The sequence below is a fragment of the Calidris pugnax genome, unplaced genomic scaffold (assembly GCF_001431845.1).
Source record: "Calidris pugnax isolate Ruff unplaced genomic scaffold, ASM143184v1 scaffold24, whole genome shotgun sequence".
NCBI lineage: Eukaryota > Metazoa > Chordata > Aves > Charadriiformes > Scolopacidae > Calidris > Calidris pugnax.
Genome location: NW_015090922.1, coordinates 30325321 through 30338533, shown reverse-complemented (window position 1 = coordinate 30338533; position 13213 = coordinate 30325321).

Sequence of the window (13213 nt, the reverse complement as noted above, 5' to 3'; positions counted from 1 at the left end):
AGGAAGCAACGTGCAAAACTAGGAACGTTTTTCAGGAGAAAACCTTTGCTGGATTCCTTACTCCTTACCAAGTTATATAAGCTTAAAAAAAAAAAAAAAAAAAAGAAAGAAAAATCACAACAAAACCTACCAGCCTACACAAATATGTTCAGGTCCTCTCTTACTACAGCATCAACATGAGAACACCCCTCGTGTACGCACATACACCAGCTAGACAGGCTCTCTCTCTCACACATCCTTTGACACAACCGCTCCTGCCCCTGCGTGCTTGCACACAAACACTGCGCTCACATGTCAAGCTTCTCACACGTAATCAATCCTCCAGGCCCTGGCGCTCTCTCACACGGACACAGACACGCTTCAACCCTCCGCCTCCATTAGAAAAAACACGTGAAACATTTGTCACTATTTAATCTCCCAACCCAAGTCAGCCAAACAGGCCCCATCTCAGCCCCAGACGCCCCAGTCTGCCTTTGCCTTTTGAGCAATACAATCCTCACAAATAGACCATTCTTTTTGCTACTCCAGACCTAATATTAATTTTTTTTCCACCCCATCTCTTCTCCTTTCACTGCCCTATGCCCCATAGAAGGAGGCCCTGTACTGCTGCTCTTTCCAGCAGTCAGGCCTCAAGCAGCTGAGTGCCGTACGCAGCACTGCCAGGGCCAAGGGATGTTTTGCAACGTGCAGCGTACCACAAACTACCTACTGAAATCAGCGGGAACCACAAGTTTCCCTCTCTGTTAATAACTTCATACTTCACTTTTCTTTGATTGATGAGCGTTTCGGGAAATGGGCACAAAGAACGAATGTTTTTTTTTTTTAAATCTAGTAACCATAGGAAGAAAAGAAGGAGATCTACGCTTCAAATCATCAACTGACTATGCCTTCATTTCATTTCTTCATTGAAGAGATCTACACTTCAAAACATCAACTGACTATGCTTTCATTTCATAGGCAAAAATGGAAGGAGGGACAATTTTAATGTTTGTGGCAAACCTCTCAAAGTGCAGCCACAGGAGCGAGGGGTCTAAAAGAGACACTGAAGCTTTGGTTCCAGCATGTAAAAGATATGCTGGCCAAAACATAGAAGAAAAAAGAAAGATCACTTTGTTTACAGGGATCTCAACGGTGCTGCTGAAGGCAGTATGCTGGACTTTGAAGGAGCAGGATCAAAAGCAAGGCTTAAGTACCTTTGGCATTTCAAGGAATGCTACAGTACCCCTCCAACCAGCGCAGAAGGTTACTATTACTCACAAAGGTGTTTAAACACTATGGAAGACCTCTCCTGGTTAAATGTCACTTTAAACCAGTTCTCTTTCTATCCCCAGATTCAAAACAGAAGTCCACATCTACCCTTTGTTCCACAGAGATCCCTCAGTACCACTGGTGGTGATACTGTCATGTGGGAGCTTACGCCAGTCCTGAAGAATTGGTACAAATTCCTACCTGGCGACGAAACCAGAACATAAACCTCAGTATCTTAAATACTGAAAAGTCTCCAAATTCAGGATTAAACTACAGAGTTTCTTCCTAGCATAGAGAGCACCAAACCCACATCCACCCTAAAAATGAACAAACAAATAATGGACATTTTGTTGCTTTCTTCTCAAGATGATTAAGTTGGTGTGTACTTTAAGAAAGGCTTAGATATATCTGGAATCTAGCTTTACCTAAATATTCACTTTATTATCAGTTTTTTTGTTTTGATCTGCAAACCCTTTGAAGAAGGAACCGTTACATGACGTGTTTGTACAGCCTTGGGATAATGACACCTACCAGGGCTGTGACTTACAGCAAGACTATGGGGTCCCAAGAAGATTTGGGAAAGGTGTCCACTTCCCTCTTTTGGTAAACGGAGACATAGTTGGGGATCTCTGCAGGCAATTAAGTCCTTTCATTAATGAGTGAAAGAAAAATGGCCTACGGGGGAAACTGTCATTCAAAAGTCTAGGAACCGTGCATCTCCAGCAGGACTAGCAAGCAGCCTTAGACATGACTGCAAAACGGAGCTTTTAGACAAGCAAATGCATATCAGACTTTGCTGAAAGCAAAGCCCCTAGAATCGACTGCCTGTCTTCATAGCAAGTGCTTCATGCAGTGGTATGAGCAGATTTCAGAATAGAGAAGTCTGTCTGCTCTATGACCCCCTGACCTAGGGGAAATTGGAGATCCCATATCTTCCTTGACTTCATGCTGCTTTCATATTTCACATCACACCGCACCTCTCACCTAACTGTACCTGGTGTCTGTGCTCTAGTAGAAACTAAATTGAGACAGAAAACCTGTGCAAGTAACAAGGACTATTAAAACTATTAGTGAAAAAAATAATGTGAGGACTGTTTGCAAATGAAAGAAATACCATTCCATGATATTCTAGTTGGGGCCACTCTTGTTGGGACTTTTTTATTAAGCTGTTATTAATAAACATTAATTTTGAATTGCGCACAAGCCTGAAAGGAAGGAGTTCTTCAAGAGGAGCTTCACCACAGAAAGCTACAAATGAAAGATGGCTGGACCACTGCTAAGCCCCAAATCCTGTCCTACCACTTCATTACTTGCAATGTCCCAGAAGCTTCCATTGACAAACTGTGTATGTTTCCAACACAAGAGGCCAGAATGGAACTATTTCAATGGAGCAGACTGCTACAGGTGGAGAGATCATTTGTGAAGGCTGCTAAGAGAGTGTGCTCTTTGGCTTCAACCTAAAAATTACAGGCTGGTGGGTCATACTGTTAGCAAATAGCAGGGAAAATGTTTGGCTTGTACAAATTTCCTAAAAACTTTGCTCTCAGCTTTTTTTTCTTTTTCTGTTGGAACACCATGGAAGCTGGCCCTCCTACCTAGCACTTGTGTGTTCAGTGTGCCAGCCAGGAAAGATCAGGTAACATTTCTCAGGCTGCCTTTGGTCTCATCTTAGGATATAAGAAAGACCTAAATAACATAAATTGAGAAGCATCTGGTCTTCTCTTTTCCAATGCTGTCCTGCTGACAGAACCTACCTCTTTGATCCCTACATACATATGAAAACATGAAAGAAACAAAATCAATACAGGCTGTCTCTTCTCTTAAAGCAACCACCGCTTGGTTCTTTAATTGGTGATAGTCCTCCTCCAGAAGATCCTAGTGCTGGGAGATAGCTCCAGTAAACACAACAGGAGATATGTCTCAAATGCCCATTTTATTTAAAAACAAGTAATCCTGGCCCACAAAAATCCCTCCCTTCCCTTCCACCCAAAGGCGATCCAAAGGATTTTCTAAGGCAAAGGTGTTGTTTATACTAACTGCCTGTTGCTTAGACAAGAAGTGGGAGAAGTCAGTAACCTTGATATAAAACATCTGTTCAAGCCACTATAAGATAAATGATCCACTACTGGAGGCAAAAATGCCTCCTCAGATGAGGAAAAAAAAAAAGTTTAGGAAAACCCAAAAGCCAGACTTTCAAACAGTAATTGACCCCCAGACTAATGTGAAGGTAGACCTATCAAAATTGAGAACATGCCTGCTTGTGACTACTAAATAAAGAAGCCCACTTACAATAAAGGTAATCCAGATTATTCGTCTCCTGTGGTGAAAGAACTCTCACAACATACTTAAGGTGTTTGAAATGTGAAACATCCATGAAAAGACAACAGAAGACATTTGAATGCTGTAGAAGTTTATTACAAAAAAACAAGTTGAGCAAACATTTTAAACATTTATTACACACTATATTCAAAAGTTATATCCATACCTGTTGCTTGGAGTCTCATGCCAGATTCAACTCAGTCACCTTAAACATCACACCAGGAATATTCACAGTAGGCCCCTCACCAGCTCAAGGAAGGGTGAGAACAGTGGATGAATGTTCATCCCAGTCTCCCTTTCCCAAGCAGCATCAATTTGTGGCTCTCGAGTAGTTAAGCAGATCCCAATTGTACTGGCCAATGCAATACCTCTAACTTTAACAATTTTCCCTATGTAAGGATGTGACTTAATGTCATGTACCATATTCTGTGCCATGTCAGCAAGGACAACTTTGATTCCAGAAATAAAATTCTATTCCTACCTATGCTCAAATTCAAAGTATTGCACCTAATAATTCAGATTTGGAAAACAAAGCTAAATATCATTATAATATCTAAAATTATCAATTTTAAATCAGATCTGGTAGGCTGGTAGAAATAAACTTCTTAGAGAAGAAGAAAAAAAATAAATCTACAGATTCCTACAAAAGTAAAAGTATCTTTTCTGGCAGGTATAGAAGTTCTGGCCTGCAGTTAACCAATACCAATAGTCAAGCTGGGGAATTCTGGGGTAACAGAAAAAAGTGAAGAAGCAGAGAGGTTGCAGACTTAGAAAGTATAGCAAATTATTTTTATTATTAATAAATACATATATATCACTCCACTTTTGTAATGATTTCCTCCATTTTTTCAGTACATCCTCGAACTCTTACTATGTATCATCTGCTCCACCTGGATAATTCAGCTACCTGTTTTGGAGTAGGTGCTTCTCATCTTCTGCTACCTGACAAGCAGACTCCTAAGTTTCAGTTATTTTAAAATACAAATGCCCACATGCAACAAGCCAGTATAAAAAAATAGCATAATTAATTCTGCAGAATAAGATGGGGATGACACAAAAACTCATCTCTTTTTCCTTTGTCAGTCCCTAACCCCACTCCTTACCAAGTCCCAGATCTGACAAGATGGGGATCATTCATGCTCTAGAAAGCAAGTTCCGAGCAGAGAAGGTTGATTTAGAATGAGGACAAGGAAGAAGTTGTTTTACCAGGATGAAAAAGCACAAGAAAGCAAAATGAACAAACGTGGGTACAACTACGGCAACATGTAGGCAGCACAAAGAGACATTTGGGTTTGTTCAGCATTGCCTTGCTGTGTTTGTGCTCTTCAGTGATCAGCAAATTGTGAGAGAATATCTGCTTTTACCAATCTCGCCGAGCTGATGAAACAGCTGAAGAAGTTCATAGCTTCTGACCTCAGCTGAAGGGATGGTCACAATAGCATAAGACCCATCATGTCTGATCATCATTTAAATAAAAATAACTGAAGCCTTGTAAGACAAAACTTGACAGGTAAGGCACAAAAAGCTACTTACAAAAACCAAAACATACAAACACCCACAAAAAAAACCCCACCAAAAAACCCCACAAGCCTAACCTGGTATTAATGCTGTGTAGGCATATCATTACAAATATTAAAAACTTATGCAGGACTTTAGTAATAAAGTCTGGAGTTTTACAAATGCCATGCTCGAGACATATTCCATCTGTCATAACCCTCAATACCACAGCTGTACAGTTCACCAGCACTTCTCACAGCACCAATATGGCATTCCCTTTCATGCAAGGACATAAGGTAGATGAGGAGTTACTAAATGTCTCTTCTTCTTTCTTTTTCCTAATAAAAAGCAAAAAGCTAAGAGAACTAAAAGTTACTGAAAAGCAGAGCTGTGCCAACAGTTTCCAGTGATGACCTGACATGATTTTTCCTCCAACTGACATCCAAGTGGTTATGGAGTTTATATAGTCCAGCCCAGCACTCATTTCCAAATGAACTTTCTGTACCATATCGTACTCCAGAGACATCTGGAGGATGGAGGAAAATGGTTAAGGAAAATCATTAGCTTATACATTATCATAGCGCTTATTTAGGTTTTCTAAATTAAGCATAAACAATCGGAGAGGAGGAAAGTACAGACATGTCCTGCAAGAGAATCTGAAGGATCGTTTTAGAGGGGAAAACTAAAATGGAGGAATCCAACATAAAACACCAAAAATATGGTGAAGGGATCTGGAAAACAAAGTCACAGCATTCCCTGTTTGGAATCTTATCCTGGATTTCCATTTTCAATAAATCTGTGTAAAAATCTTTATTGTGTCTTTATTGTAAGGAAGCAAATACAACATGCGTTCCAAGAGCCATACTGAAACCCCTCCCAACTTTTCCTAGCACCACAACCAGTAGCAAAAAGCTCCACTGGTCAAACAGAACTCTGTAATAACCTTGCGCTACTATAGCCTTCACAGTGTCCTCCTCCTCAGTAACACCCAATCTTATTATCTTTCATAAATTCCCCTGCATAACACCCAAAAAAGCCCAAACACCACCACCACCCCCCCCAAAAAACCAACCAACCAAACAAACAAAAAAACAACCAAAAAACCACCAGTAAACCACTCCTCCTGATCACCAGGTGGGTTTTGTTTCCTTTCCACTAGATTTAGTAGGCAGCAGAAAATAAACAAAAAACCCCAACTATCCTAAAACAATACTCCCTCCTGGTAAACAAAAGGTGTCTAAATACCCCTAGCAAAGTATCTTAATAAGTGAATGACCTTTTCTTTCCTCCTCTTTTTTTTTTCTGATACAAGATAGACTTTTAACAGCAGAATAAAATACTAAGAACATTTAGTTTCTTTTAAAGAAAAACATTTTCAAGCAGATTTTTTTTAAAAAAAGATGATCAAACAAGAATTTCTGTATGTCTAATATAATTACTTTCAAAAATACTGACTTTTGGTTTTAGTAAAAGGAGACGGGATATTAGACTCAGTGAAGAAGCGTCACCCTCAGACAGTTACACAGTGCAAAGGACCACCTTACCGTACCAGAATGAACCCTAAGCTATTTAGCTGTTTAATTTGTATAACTAACTGGTGTCATGCAAGCTGATTCATGACAAGTCTGCAAAGACTTGGAACAGTGTCTATGTATTTGGAAACAGAGGTCATTGCATCAAAGGTCATGAAATGCCACCTAAGACACTATGTGGTTTGCCATGACTATGAAAACAGCAAAACAAGGCAAGACCATTATTTTTTTTTTTTCTGAGCTTTTTTGGCTTGGAAGTCTTGAAGCAAAACATCCTGGCCAAATCCTGCTTGAGTTTGTCTGACTTTGGAATTTTTTCTCTCACCGACATGCCCCATTCCATCATGCCATTTGAACAGTAACATTATTGCAGAGGAGAGATGCAGCTGACTACCATAGAAATGGGCATTTCTCAGGAGAAGTGAAATAGTGTCAAGAAATTGTAAATAAAGGTAGGAGCAAACAGCCAGAACTTCCTCGCCCATCCTTCCTTTGCTCTCCTTGCAGGCCTACCAGAAAACACTCTTTGCTTTGTTTGCTGCTTCCCTTCTATCAATCTCATGGTTGTCTTCACAGGACTTGATAGTATTTCTGTGAGGTAAAGAAAAACACTTTGCACAAGACTCACTTACTGCAGCACTGAGACAGAGAAGAGATGAGTAAATAGAGGAAGATAAAGAAGAAAGAGTTCAATGACTTTAAACAAACAAACAAACAAAAAACAAAACCAAACCTAAAAACCAGAAAATGGGCAATTTTAAAAATACAGCCCTGTACATGTGTGCCAGATTTATTAGATTGCAGGCTCTTTGGAGCAGGGACCATGCAAGACAAGGTGCTTATTCAGTGCTCAAGCACAAGCTTGCAATCAGCTGAGGCTGCCTTTGGACATGACCTCATTGTAAAAACATTACCCTCGATCACAGTGGTCCTTGAAAACTGCCTCCTGGCTAGTTGATCCTTATTACAGATTTCACAGTAGCTATTAGCTATATTTGCATCTGCGTCTTTAAAAAAATGAGAGAGAGACAGATACCTGGGGAGTTGCGGGGGGTGAAGTAAAAAAGCACGTCTGAACAGATGATCTTTACAGTCCCCCCCCTCCTGCTGCTAGAAGCTTCCCACTCAGCTTCTGCTCCTATTTGTTCATCTTTCTCTGGCAAGAACTGCTCTTAACTGTGTTAATTTTCCTTTTTGTGGGTTAATGTTGGGTAACGCGCTTGCAATTGCCCACAACTAATAGATTTCCAGTGATTGACTTTACTGCACTCCTGGCAGTAAGTAGGGCATATTTCTTGAACCGGGGTCATTTTAAGGGATTCCAGAAAGTACCCTCAGACACTTCATAGCTTCATTTAAACAGCTACTTTCTTGGTTCCATGCAGGATTTTGAGCAAGAGGACAGTATCTTCAAAGGGAGGTCACTATCCCCTAGAATATTAAGTGAGAACCATTTCAAGAGTTTGAACAAAGCATGAAGCATGACCTTTTTTCATTTATTTATTTAAGGCTAAACTTGGCAGATATGAAAATATCCAACTGTAGTTAGACAGCCATGATCTCAGCCTCTGGCTGTGCAAAGACATCTTAAATCTGTAGGTTCTGTGCAGATCCAGAGGATTTTTGCCAAAATGTTTCCTGAATAAAGTTAAGTATTCCTTCATGTTAAGCTTTATATTTTTTTCTTCCTCCTTCCTTCATATTATATCCCTATTATAATCGCAAATTAGAAATATATAATGCTTTAGGATTAGCAGTGCTTATTCTGCAGTTTCCTAGCCAAAAATGACTGCTATCATTCTTTAATGATTAAAAAAAGGTTAAGTGTCATGTATCTTCTGCCTTTAAAAAACAGTGAGGTGCAGCCATTTCCTAATTACTCTCCATTTACCTGGGAGCAATACAAGGATAAGACAACATATTCCTACCAAGGAAAACCTCAGGAGCACCCAAAGCCTGGGTTGCAGTTGCAGAATGAATGGTATCTGTCAAGAGCATCCTGCAAGAAGTTACATACCAGAAGCCACTTGCATCATTAGCTGCAAAGGCCTAGATAAAGGGTTATCTAGATTTTTTTGGCCTTTCAAAACCCAATAAAAACATTGTATACAGCATATATATGTATACGTATATAACGACAATGATCTCTTCCCAGTGTAAATCAACCCGTTCCTTGGATTTAGTAGCTTCACATCTTTATGAAAACCTTCTCCAAAGCTGCACGTGCAGCATTAGCAGAGGTGTAGGTTTAGGTTTCTTTGCAAGTAGTAGCTACCACCAGTCAGGACTGTGGCTTTGTATTTCACAGAGTAGAGAGGAAAAGATGACCACCTTTCTCCCTACCTGTGCAGACTAACTGCAGTGGGTCTTTCCTTCCCCCAGCTGTGGCAGAGGAAGGTGTGTGGTTAGGTCACAGTTGTCCTCCTGTACAGTTTTAAATCTGCGGAGCTGCATACTACCATGGCTGATGTGCCAACTGTGGGCCTTTCATCTAGTCAAATGCTTGTGTCTCAAACCCTGAAATCCCAAGTGTTTTCAAACTTCCTCATGCTAAGGTAAGCATATACAGTTTGAAATTAACAAGCTATACAAGTCAAAGGACAAGTGGTATAACAAGGACCAATGTTCAAACAGGACCTTCTGCAGAAAAATATCTGGGTCTTAAGAATTAGTCTGTTTCAGGTACCGTGATCAGAACCCAATATAATCCACATGATTTGCCTCAAAACCCTACATGGGCCACAGAATCATCTCGTGGATCAGAAGTTTCACTGCAAGAAAATGCTGCAGTTCTTCATATACTACTGCAGTTCTACACATACACATTTTGTTCACATACAGAATAGAACAAAACAAAACAAAAAAATCCACCAACATCCCCAAAATACTGAAGGCAAGAGCCTTGAGTTACCCAATGCAAAAATTGGCCTGTGCAACATTTCTTGCATTTCCAAGAAGGTACTGACCTTCTTAAGAAGCAAGGCCTGCCTTACACTGAGGAAGAAGGGCAGAGCAGAGAGAACTGTCCACATCTCCCTCCACTGAGAACACTCTTCATGCCCTTCAGGCACGTTCGACTGTTCTCTACCACTGCCCAGTCAAACCATGGTGTGACTCAGTGAGCCCTTTTTGGGTTTGCCCTTGAAAGAGACTAGAAGCACTCATGCTGTGTTACACAGACAGCAAAAGCCAGCTGAAAAGCAGGAGGAAAGCCACTTACTCAATTGTTTCTTTGACAGCCTCTAGGTGTGAGTACCCCTAGTTCCGTATCTGGCAAGGTCACACAAAGCTGAAGCCACCTGTGACTTACTTAATTTTTTTCCCCCAAGACAGCTGAGAAACTTACATGGGCAGTTAAAACAGAGACCTACCACCTGATCTTACTTATTTGCAATCCTTAGTTACAAAACATAACATTAGAAAGCAATTAACAATATACGGAGCAGATCTGCAAAGCCTGAATAATTATAGACAGCATAAGCCCATCTTGGCTGTATCCATGCTAAAAGAAATATGACAGAAAAATAAATCAGGTGAATAAAGACTAAAAGTGGAAAAAAGAATCGGAGGTTTCATGGGCAAGGTCTAGAAAGTTAACTCAATCACAAACAGAACAGTCAATTTGCATATTTTGCATAGATATAATTTGTTGTGCTAACCTACCACCTACATAAAGATTAAGACAATTGCATAAAAAATACTATGAAAAAGGGCTATTCTTGAAGATCATGGTGTTCTGACATTTAGCCTGTGCTTATGCAGAGGTTGCCTTCTTCAGGTGCCTTGACATCTTCTCTCTGTCATTTTTCTATCTTCATCTCTAAATTTAAGTAAGCCTTCCCTTGAAAGCTGAACGTCTATTAGTGCTTTCCAAGTACAATCTGAGGATTATCTTTGTTTCCTATCTCATTTCTTATAATTATCATTTCATACTGCTGTCATGTATGACTCCTCCACTTCTGATCCATATTGTACTGGTTTTCATTTTTAATTTTCCTATATTATGTCTGGGCCCAACACTAGCTAAAAAACAATGTAAGAATCAATCTATTACCAACTGCCGCTCAGCTGAGGTACGGTACTTAACTAAAACACAGCATGGATGGCTTTAATACAGCTTGACACCCAAAGTACAGCTGCTAATTCCACATGTTAGCAGACATACTAGGAACAAGCTTAGGAACACAAGCTCAATCGCCCAATGTGTGGGCACACCTTAAATGTCAACATTATTAGCCATCACACTGTGACTGAACTGATAAACACACAAAACCGACTGTATTCTTGCCCATCAAACCCAGACAGCGTCCCTCTTCTCCTCCTCCAGCACAAAGCCACAACTGTTGCTCACTGAGTTGCCAGGGTTTCTGCATTATCACTAGTAACTTAAAAACAGGATTACACCCAAATAGTACAAAAACTTTAAGGCCACAGGGTGAAAACGCAAAGCAGCTTTATTAATAAACAAGTACTTTGTTACAGATTATTAGAGTCTCTGGTTTTGCATATTAACAACACAATGCCTTTAAAAAATAAATACATCTGCATTTTAATGTCACTTGGCTTATGCAACTCTCCTCCTTTCCAGATAGAAGCACTGGACTCAGATGTGTTCAGAAACCACGGCAAGGTGGCATCATCAATAAAACCCAGCCTCCTGCCAACACTGTGTGATCAGGTGAACGTGGACACCGTACCAGGGAGACCAAGACTCTCCCTCATACATTTCACAGTAAACGTAGATACGCATCAGCCATTCCTTGGCTGACCAGGAATAGGGAAGCAGCTTCAAGCATTTATGAGTGGCTAAGGAAAACAAACAGAAACAATACAACATGTGGTTAGTAAATCCAGGAGATTCACACAGATTTTCATTCTACCGGAAATTAAAGGAAGCCTGCAAAGTTTATACATTTTCAATTTCACTTCCTTTATAATTCTCTCACCTTTATGACTGTGCTCTCTATTTAGCTTTTTCTCTGAGTTTTAGAAGGCATCCTAAGTCAAGTCTTTCTTCTCTGTCAGGCAGGTTCTCCATTTCCCAGGCAGCACTTCTACAAGTCAGGGGGGCACCTCAGACCATGTGAGGGCCAGGCTCTCCAAAGATTAGTCCTAGTCCCCTCCGAGATGCCACTCAGGCTCCTTGTGCAGTCAGAAAGATGAAGATCTATCACTGAAGATCTATTTCAGAGCCACTCTCTCCCTGCTGACTCCCTAGGCAGGGAGACAGCAACCCCCAGGTGGTGACCAGCCAACTGCACAACTTAACTCCATTTAACAAGCAGTTGCTACCTTGTGTTAACACTTACTGGTACACTGGAGTATCACCCTCTGCAGGCTGGGGCCAGCCAGGAGGATGGACTAACATCTTGCACTCACAGCCAGATGGAAATGGGGCTACAGCACCATCATCACAGTAACCATCCTACAACTTCACAAAGCCCAAAACAGAGTCGCAAATAGTTATCACAAAGCTTCAAGAGATGCTTTTCCTGGAAAGGCTGGTTATTTAACTAAAGTCCCATTTTTAAAAGTCACTCAGGAGACTTCTCCACTGCTTTTTGCTGAAATTTCAATTCCTGACTCACTAGGCGTTTTTATAGCATTACCATCCATGCTACATGACCAGCATAGCTGAAATGTCTAAGTGCCCACAAATAATTAAAAAGTCGTCTCCATTTTTAAAATGTTTGGATAAATTTATTTATAGGGCAAGTCAGTAATTCACCCAAAGTCACACTTTCCAACCAAAGCAACTTAGTCAAGTACTTAAAATGCCACCCCTTTCCCTATGGCTCTGCCTCATGTCATCAGTTGGGACAGCTTTTTCCCCCTCCAATGCCGATAGTGACCTCACAGCTTATTAGCAGCGGCTCAGGACCAAGCTGTACTGGGCAGAAGAGTCCTCTCCTACGTGGAAACACCGACTCAGCAAAATGCTCAGCCACTAGCCTTTGTATTTTACTTCAAACAAGGCTCATAAACTTATACCTAGGCACACACTAACGTACCTTTCTGAAACAAACGGGAGCAGAAAAGCTCCTCAACAGTCTTTATGAGACAGTGGCTGGGAAAGCAAGTCAGCAACAGCACCCGAGGAAGATATTTTTTCCAGGCAATGCTTACAACGCTATTTCACAGCATATATACTTTGTCCCCACTCTCTCTTCCCAAACATTTTGAATTCTCCTTAGCTTTACATCTTTCCAACATTCTCAGTTTGCAACTTCACATACATTGAAGTGGGTTGATAATATCGTCTTCCTTTTCAGCATGTTGAATTTGATCCTCTGAAACAAGAAGTTAGACCCCATCTATCATTCACAGCATCTGGAAGGCAGATCTTCCACTGTCTCAGAAGAAAGAGATCAAAAACTCAGAATCTAACACATGAAATTATCAGCAACCATTGAGCTAACCAGCTTTGGGAAGCACGGTTTCTTTTCCATTAACAAAGCCCTTAAAAAGCTGTTGCTGCCTTTTTTTTTTTTTTTTTTTTTTCTTTTGGCTATCAGTAACATTCCCCCACAACCTTTCAATAGGCAGCTTTCCTGTACGGACTCAGCACATGAGAGGCAGGCAACTCTCCTGTTATGGCTGTACAAAGCATCTAACGT